The 9913-nt window shown below is 36.2% G+C and overlaps 1 long non-coding RNA gene across 1 annotated transcript; it reads left to right on the top strand.

Annotated features, from left to right (window-relative positions):
* Positions 1-7742: 7742 nt before the first annotated feature.
* LOC120290208 lies at positions 7743-8503 on the top strand. The gene is made up of 2 exons (XR_005548055.1): positions 7743-7808; positions 8125-8503. It is a non-coding gene; the product is annotated as an uncharacterized LOC120290208 (long non-coding RNA).
* The last annotated feature ends 1410 nt before the right edge of the window (positions 8504-9913 follow it).

The raw sequence follows: 9913 nt of genomic DNA, 5'->3' as shown, positions 1-9913 counted from the left end.
TCGAGGCCAGAAGACAAAAGATAAGATTTAAGAGGATAGATGGGCGCGTTACTCAATGGTGGGCACGAATCTCGTGATGAAACCACTGAAAAATCATATAGTTTTGGAAAGAGGACGTGAGATTACGAGATTGATGCCTAGTTTAATGTGTTGAACGTTGACTATGGAGGGGTGAGTAGCGTGCTGGGGTCATGCTTTGGCTTGGTTTTTAAGAACCCAATGGATTGGATCAGCACATATTGCGCAATGCTTGTTTCCAACGTTACAAAAATTGACTTTATTTGACTTTTTTCCCTTATAAATTAATTCTCTCAAAATAAAAGACAAGCCTTTGCCTGATGTATAAGCTTTTGCCTTTCATCTTTTTACGTATAGACCCATTAGAAAAACCCAAGATTAAACTTTCATTGATTAGTTTTATTTCATCATCAAATATTATCCACATAATAATGATAACTATAAAAAGAATCCAAAACCCACCAATGTGAGTCTACACATCAACAAATCGTTGTGCAAAAGGAAAGATTGATATGGTGATGGCGCTCTATCAATGGAAAATCATAAGGTCGTGAAGCTCATGAACCAAGTAAGATGCGAGCCAAAATCCAAATTAGTATCTTAAATATGTAAGCTTTCATATGACAAGGAAAGCCGACTTGAGTAGATAAACCTCTAAACCATGGAAAATTTGCTGCTGAGCTCATAAATCAAGTAAGACACCGGCTAAAACCGAGCGAGTGGTCTAACATTTGAGTGCTTACATTTGCTAGTAGGTGAGGATATACCAAGGGTTTTCTCCCTCGACTGTCAAGAAAGGAAAAACTAATGGCGATTCAATGCTTTTTGTCCTAAAGGGGAAAAGGAAAAGGGACAAAAACATTGAACGACTCTACTTTGTGTCTACTTGTCCAAAACTTGGGCTGACTGTGGTCCCTTCCAATTAAAATGCATGGAGTTGACCAACCATAGAGGAATGGAAAGTGGCCAGTTTTTAGGAGCATTTTGATCATGTGAACACTTGCTATAGTCAAGACATATATAAAGAAACCACAGCTTTAGTGCGATCTGACCTAATTTTACCAAAAAAATATGTTAATTTTAGGCATAAAATCGGTACACCTAACTCTAGAGGTTCATTTTATGGAACCATACATATGTGTATATATCATTTTAAGGGAGCTGCATAATCTCAAATTTTCATTTATTACCCTATACTTCAATCATTTTTTACAATTTAGCCCTCAATGGTTAAAATCTCCAATTCATCCCAGAATTTCTAATCATGCAAGGCTTTTGATCCATGACTTAATTATTTGTTTTCATGGTTTTTCACCGCATTGAAAATAATTCACATTTCTTGGACACGATTGAGTTAAGCGATAATGTGATTACATGGACTATATAAAGAGATTAAAATCAAGTGGATATTTAAGTTAGATGGATAGATAGTCACACAAAAACAAATATAACATAAACAAGATCATTGATTTTAATGGTTTTTTTTTTGTTGAAACATTCAAATATGTTAAATGGGAGCTAACAAAAAGAAAAATAGACCGAATTGACAAATAAAAATACATACATACATAGAGAGAGAGAGAGAGAGAGAGAGAGAGGACAAGTTTCAGATCCTTCTATTTGGACTAGCTAAACTGGGCCTTCAAAGCCCAAAATAACCTTAAAAATGATGGACGAGCAACATGGGGTAGGCTGGGTTACTTTGTTGTTTGGGTTGGGCTTCAAGCCTTCAGTCATTTAATTAACTCTATATCTCTTGTTTGTTCGAATTCCTGACTAATTTTTCCCCTCAAATTGACCATCATAGCGTTTCAGCAAGTAATGCACGGACAGTAGAGAGACTCGGAGGGAAAAATCTTTGATGCCAAATGTTAGATCTAGCAATCGGGTTCATTCGGATTAATTCAATGGTTTAGTTCGCACCTTCCTCTCAGGATCAATTGAGCCAATTGACGGTCCATTTCCAAGATATTCAAGGAGCCCCTCGCTCTCAAGAATCCAATCAAATAGCAAACTAAGCTATTAAGGCTCGTTTGATAACCATTTATTTCTCTTAATTTCTGTTCTTTTGTTCCTCAAAATAAAATTTAAAAAAAAAAAACAGAAATCCGTTTGATAATGTTAACTAATTTTTTATTCCTTGAAATAGAAAAGTAGCAAGGAATAGATTTAAATAGAAATAATAAGTAAAAAATATAGCTTTTATTCTCGAGAATAATTTCTAGAAATAAGTCATTTTCTTTCTTTTATTTTTTTCTTTTCTTCTTCTTCCTAGCCGCCCACCATCTGCTGCCCTCAATTACTGGTCACCTACTGCCAATCACCACCCATCACCAGTCTCTACTGATCACCACCGGCCGCCGCCATCGTTGGCTAGAGGAGGAGCAAGAAGAAGAAACGAGGGAAAAAAGAAAAATCTAAAAAAAATTATTAAAAAATTAAAAGAAATTCTACTTTACAAAAGAAATTTATGGATCGTACAAAACAATTCCTATTCTTTTTATATTCATATAATAGAAATTTTATATATTTACCAAATACATTCTTTTACTCAGAAATTGTTCCAAATAATAGAAATAGAAAAAGACTATTTATGAAAAAAAATTATTACCCGAAATAAAATATGACCAAACAAACCCTAAAGCTCATAACCTTCATGCTCTTCCTTGTAATTGGGTATGTAACCCTCATCAGACCTTATAAGACTTCACATATTATGAAGCTCATATGCTTTGTTCTCAATCTGTTATTCAAAGGAATGAAAGGGATTATTCTAACCAAAACAACCTACGATTAACCCACGTCGAATATCACACAATTTAGCAACTATATGTAAGCGGAGGACAATGTTTCGGGACTACAGAAAAAGGTTTCGCTTTCTTGATAGAAGGCTACACTACACACCATGATCATTGTGTTGAACCTTTACCCTTTGCTTTGGATATAGATCATGTTGCTGAATCATATAAGGTTCTTTCGAGACACGTTAGATTTATCAATCAAACATCAGTTCACGTTCAAAATTTTCCCCACTTTCGTCGCTTTTTTCCAAAGAATTGCAAAATTTTGGAGGAAATTTCAAAGAAGAAAAGGTCAACAAGTGAAATCGAGCTACGCATCTCTCTTTCAAGTCATGATCCCCTATGAAAGTCCCTACGATTAAAATCTCGATCACTTCGGCAGCTCCAATTGGAGAATCTTGATCCTCAGTGATTAAAAAAAAAATAATGTAATAAAGTAATGAAAAAATGGAGATTTTTTTTTTCCATTCAGCAATAAAAAGAATATGGTGATGGCAAATTGTAGGGATCGTGAGGTGTTGCTTACCTAATCAGCAATCACAACCAGTGCCTAAAGTGGCTTTATGTGGCAATGGAGAAGAGTCCAAAAGGCAAATATTTCTACTTGGGAAAGATAAAACTTATAGATTTCAAGCATATGGTCCTGAAGTGAAAGCAGTAGTTGGAAGAGACTTAAAGTGATTTAGATCAATGAAGAAGGTTCACAACAATAGGTGTTCAATTAGGAATCCCGACTTTGATAATCCATAAATCTTATTTGATGATTTCAAACCTAAAAGCATACTCACCTGCTCAATCTAGCTCTAAGTTTTTGTTTTTCGTTTTTTGAAAAAGGATGAAGGGGGCCGATCAGCTCTAACAATGCCCTTTGGTTATTCTAAGGTTCCAACACCTGAGATGTTATTTTTTAAAACTATATTGTTTTTAATTTGTTTGGACTCATTTGCTGGCTTAATTTTTTTTTTTTTATTATGAGATTTCATTCTTTTAAGTGTTATCCGACATTAATATGTTACATTTTTTAACTAACCACGCCACCGGAGTTCTCTGGAGGGTCGTGGATGATCCCTAAAGTGTAATGAGTTGGGGTCCCCGTTTACGATCTCGAGGCCCGGCGGTTCCTCGGTAAAAAAAATTTCCAGCGGTTCCTCAAAAAAAAAAAATATGTTACGTTTTTGAATTCCTATCAAATAGTATTTCTGCTTGCCATTGCCATTCGCTTAACCATTAAGTAATGTACAATTTCTTTGTTTTGAATCTAAAATTTTAAATCTTTCAATAGCTACTATTTGATGATATTTTGATGGGTGGGATGTTTTATCTATTGACGATATTTTGAATTCGACTTAGATGTGATGGGAAGAGGTCCACAAGGTGGAGGGTCGGTGATGTAAATGCTTGAAAGGTGTTGATTACATCTATGAACGTGACTTCATTTTCAAAGTCTTCCTGATGGGCCAATCCAAGAGTACCGGTTGCTATTTTTATCATATTACGTACCATATCACTTTACTATTGATTAAAGTTGTGTGGAGTTTCTTATTTCGAATTTTAGTATCCTTGAATATACTTTGCCTTCAGTCTTTCATGTAAAATAACAGCTTAAGCTTTATATAAATTGCAATCGGATATGATACCGTTATAATTAGTAACTCCAATCTATTTTAGTTGTTGATAAATTGGTGTTACTAATGACTAAAATGCATGCAAATATGAATCCTTCTATTAATTTCCACAAATTTCGAGCATACTGGCAAAGAATCTACAATATGGTACCTTAATGTAAACTAGTTACGAAGAACCTACGTCTTTATTATTGCACGCTTTCTACGGCGTTAAGTTTAACTAAGAAAAAGGGCCTTATCATATATGAGGATTAGGAATAATGTGTAATTGAAGAGAAAATGCAGAGACCACAATCGTTACAACAAGAAAAGGTGTGACAATCTGTGCACAAACGCGGAGGCCAGAAAAGACAAGAAAGCAATCCACATGCAAATTTCAATTTATGAGAATATTGCACTGTGCATGGTTGGGTTCGATGGTCACGCACCGAAAGGAACATCTTTCCCTTGTGTGTCACCGTGCAATCTGGCTTCACTGAAAATGGAAGTATTCCTTTCCGGCTTCGTTATCATCCCCCATAGAAACTCTGCTGTGTGCATAGGGTTTCATGGGGCTTGAACCAGTGCAAATCAATAACATCGAAGATTGGTTTGGATGGAAGGAGAGGTCCGGCCGCTCCAATAAAACCTAAGAGATTTTTCTGATTTTCCGGTAACTCAGCAGGACATTTCTTCCTCGTATTGGTCAAATGTGGTCAATGATAGTTAGCAGGGATAACTGATTCTCGATCCGCTGTATTCCCATCCCAAAACTGAGAACTGAACCAAAGGGATCGGTTTCCAATTTCCAAATTAGGGACCAGATCGGAGATCCTTAGAGCCGGACCAATCTGGTCTCCGGTCTAGTCCAGTTCCCAAAGCAATCTAGTGAAATCAGTCAAATTCAAAAAATGGAATGCTTTGAACTCCATGAGAGGTGAAGAAGATCTAAAGAAAGAGAAAAACCAAAAGATGATGGTAGGCATGAACATCATGAGGTGAAAGAAATAGATTGAAGGAGGAGAGGAGACATGTGTGAGAGATAAAAAAATAAAATAAACAAATCGATCCAAGCAATCCAGTTTGGTCCGGTTCTCCGTCGGGAACCGAACACAACTGATCGGTTTGATCCGATCTAGGTGGTTTCTTAATTAGTCGGTCCATCTTATTCGCTCTCAATAGTTAGGGTTTCTTTGTCAAGAAAGATTGAAAATGTGAGGACAATGGATGGTAACGATAAGAATACAAAGTCTGTTGTTAGTACTTAGCTCTCCTTTTTGGTTTTGCCCCCATGATGATTCCAAGCCTTCTGTATCTTTGTTGGAGTTGACTTTTGGGCCTCATTCTTCCTAAGTAGTCCCCAATAATGTGCTGCATATATACCATATAATTAAGTCAATCTAGTTCAAGAAATTGGAAATTTCTCTATCTTCTTTTTCCTTTTGGTATGAGAGAAAAAAGGAAGCTTCCCAAGATCCTTCACTCCAATTAGGGTGAGTATATTTCAAAGGTAGAATCTAGAATAAAAGATCTAGACCGTTGGAAACCTATTCGATATTAGGTTTCAAGTTTCAAGGTATGTAGGGTAAATTTCATGTTCCAAAAATTGGAAAATCTGTTTTGGCGGATAGATTCTAAGTTCCAAGTTAGTGCAATTTGTAACTTAGAACCTCGAACATATAATCTATAACCTAGAATAAGTTTTTGTCTTTCTTGATCTTAGTCTTTGCGTGATCACAATGAGTGTATAATTTAGAATCACTAATCCGAACTTCCAATTTATGATTAAGATTTTCACTTCGTTAATGTTTCATATTTTTTTGTGTCTATAAATTATGGTTATGGATTGAAGAAGCAAGTGGTGATTATTAAAGGAAATAATTCACTATAATCATTCAATTAATAATAAAAAAATGGAATTTAGGTAGACCCCGAAACTTATAACGGGGTAAATTCCAAGTTTCAAGTTTTAGGGCATGTAGGGCATGTAGGGTAAATTTCAAGTTTCCTATTCCAATAGCTAAGTTTCAAGTTTCAAATAGAACCTATATAAAACCTAGAACCACTTACTCCTAACTCCAATCCCTCAAAACCTAAACAACTCTAATAATGTTCAACTTTGTGAATAATATTCATAAATGGGAGCTTACCAAAAAGTCCTAAACCTATTGCAATTGTGCCAATTCAGTCCTAAACTTTTTTTCTGGCCAATTAAGTCCTAAACCTTTTACTTTTGTTCCAGTTCAGTCCTTCGGCCAAAATTAGCCGGCCGCGCGACGTGGCAGCCCGGCCGGTGCCGGCAAGCTTTTTTAATAATATTTGATTTTTAAAATTTTTATTAATTTTTTTATTAATTTTTTTTTTTTTCCTTTTTTTTTCCTCCCTCCTCCTTCCTTGGGCTCAGCGACCGGCCAGTGGCCGGCCGCCGGACCGAGGCGATCCGGCGGGAGGAGGCCTCGCGAGCGCGACAGCGAGAGCTCGCCTCGCGGTCGCCGGGTGAGGCGAGCCCTCGCCGATCCGGCGAGGGGGCTCGCCGTCGCGTCGCGAGGCTCGCCTCGCCCGGCGACTGCGGCGAGCTAGCGCCCGCCGACGGCGAGGGGGCTCGCCGTCACGTCGGCGAGGCCTCCTCGTCGATCCCCCCCGGATCGCCTCGGTCCGGCGACCGCCAGCCGGGCGGCCGGTCGCTGAGCCCAAGGAAGGAGGAGGGAGGAGGGAGGAAAAAAAAAAAAAAAAAGAAAAAAGTAATAAAAATTAATAATTTTTTTTTAAATCAAATATTATTAAAAAAAAAAAGCTTCAGCCGGCACCGGCCGACTGCCACGTCGGCGCCGGCCGGCTAAGGGTTAACAAAAGTAAAAGGTTTAGACCGAAGAACAAAAAAAGTTTAGGGGCAAGTACCATAACAATGGTTTATGACTTTTTTGGTAATTCTCCCATTCATAAATAGCTGAACAATAGATTAAAGGGAAATTTGGAAGGGTTAACATAACGACCATGCACTCCTTCTATTTGTCATAGATTATAAATTCAAACTAAATATTTCACATTATGTAATAACCTACGGTCATTTCTTCAATAAATAAATAAATAAATAACTCAAGATCACAGTTTCTCCACTTTTAAATTTTTCTTAAAAAAAAAAAAATCCCCACACGCTTTTGTGTGCCCTTGTTTGCTAGGAGAAATGAGAGAATCAATTCAACAATAAGCTAGAAGATTTAAATATATATGAATAAGCAGAGGGGCAGTTTGGGGATACAACATTCAGCAATCCATTGACATGATAAATATACATGTTACAGTTGAGTTAAGGGAACTCTATCTAGTTGCGTTCTTCTTGTGCCAAGCAATTAAACGGCTCCCATCTCCTCCACCAGAAATGAAGGTGAATTTCATGGTCTTTGTCTCCCTGTAGCCGCGACAAATCCCCGGATTTCTCTGTTTTTATTCTCCATTTTATTTTTTTCCTCTCTTTCTTTAACTTTTATGAGGATCACTCCTTTGAGAGATAAGAACAAGATAGAACCAAGTGCAGCAAAAAAAGAAAAATGGAAAAGAAAGGCAAGAAAGAGAGAAACAAACCAAGACAGCTGGAGGTAAAGAGAAGAGAGAGAGAAAATAAAATCAATGAAAGAGGCAAATTTGTATCTTTTCCTTGGCCAACCTTTTGATCCCTTTTTTCATCCTTTGTTTTCTTCAAGATGTCAAATATCACAGGTGAAGGAGGAGCTTCTCTTCAGGCAATCCTGGTGAAGCAGAAGTTCAACCACCGGAGCTTCTGAATCATTTCTTTGGTGTTAATATTTCATTATACATGAAGAGAGGCAACAACAGCAATCTCCACAAGCCAAGGCGAAAAGAAGCTAACCAGGATATCCGGGTAATGCCAAATAGATATTTTTGTTATTAAATCAATGTTTTTTCTCATGGAGTTGAAATTATTCATTTTCAGATTTGTTAGATAGATCTTTTCCCTTGGACCATTGATGTTTAACTTGCTCTTTTCTTCTTGAAGAAGAATAGTGAATAGCTTTGTAGCTAACTAGAAATAAATTATCTGTGGGTTCAGCTGTTTAAATTGCATGTTACATCCCATGCTTAAATCAGGAACTTCAACTTTGTGTTGTTGGGTGAAAATCGGATCTAATATCTATTAAGATTCCATTCGTCTCGCAGAAAATATGACGTTTCAAAAAATGTTTTCCACGAAGTCATTTTTCAGGACAATATAATTATTTTTCAGTATTCGGGAAACATGCAAAAAATATTTTCTACTATTTAGTAAGGAAAATATTTTTTCCATGCAATCTTTTTCAATAATTTTTTGATATTTTATCTCTTAGAATCATTTTTTATTTTTATTTTATTTTTAAATTTAAATTTTTCTTTTTTTTTCTTTTTCTTTTTTTATCTTCTTCTTTTGCGACCAATTGCTGGCCATGATGACGATTGGTGACCGGCCAAAAGTCCACTCACCTAACTTGCCGCCAATTGAGTGAATAGCAAGATCACCAAGGTCGTGAGCCTCAAGCTTGCCCGAGGCTAGAGAGCTTGAGGCTCACTTGTGGTCGGTCGCTGGCCATGACACCAGCCACCAAGACAAAAGTGAAAAAAAAAAAAGGAAAATAGAAAGAGAGAAAGAGAGAGAGAGAGAGAGAGAGAGAGAGAGAGAGAGAGAGAGAGAGAGAGAGAGAGAGAGAGAGAGAGAGAGAGAGAGGTATAAAAATAATTATTAGTTTGATTTTTTTTTTTTTTAAAGATGGAAAGTTTACCATGGGTGTGAGATAAGACAAAATGAGTGAGGAAAATGTTTTCTTCATCTTTGAAAAATTCTTCTCCTATTTATTTTTATTTTTTTGGTCAAAAACATCTTCTCCTATTTCAAAGACCTTTTTTCTTATGATGGAAAATATTTTCCTCTACTAGTTTAGTTTCCATAAAATGAACGCCGAAAATCAAGGAAAATTTTTCTTGGAAATAGTTTTCTACAAAACAAGCATAGCCTCTTTACCAAAAAAAAAAAAAAAAAAAACAAGTAGAGCCTAAAAGAACGTATATTTTATTGAAAACTTCATAATAAAGGAAAATCTTTTTCGAGGAAAATGATTAGTGTTCACTTGTCTAATAGTTTAAGGAAAGCGATTTCCTTCTTCTTAGAAGGGAAAGTCATTTTCCCCCATTCCAGACTTGTTGTTTTCCGTAGAAAATGTTTTCTACATATCGATTAGTTTTCTGTCATGTAAATATTGAACAATCGGAAAAACAATTTCTTGAAAACTGTTTTCCTTCAAATAAGTGTACCCTAAATTGAGTTTAAATAGTACATGCAAGCAATCCAATTGAGCTCACAAGAGGGAAAAAACTAAAGGCAATCCAAAATAAAACTAGAGGCACTTAAATCATAAAATATTTTTTTAGGCTCCATTTGCTTCATGGAAAATGAATTATCTGAAAAATATTTTTCTAAAAACAATACTTGTGCCACATACA

The sequence above is a fragment of the Eucalyptus grandis genome, chromosome 2 (genome assembly GCF_016545825.1).
Source record: "Eucalyptus grandis isolate ANBG69807.140 chromosome 2, ASM1654582v1, whole genome shotgun sequence".
NCBI classification, from domain to species: Eukaryota; Viridiplantae; Streptophyta; class Magnoliopsida; order Myrtales; family Myrtaceae; genus Eucalyptus; species Eucalyptus grandis.
Note: the sequence above shows the minus strand (reverse complement) of the source record. Positions and strands in the feature narration are given on the sequence as shown.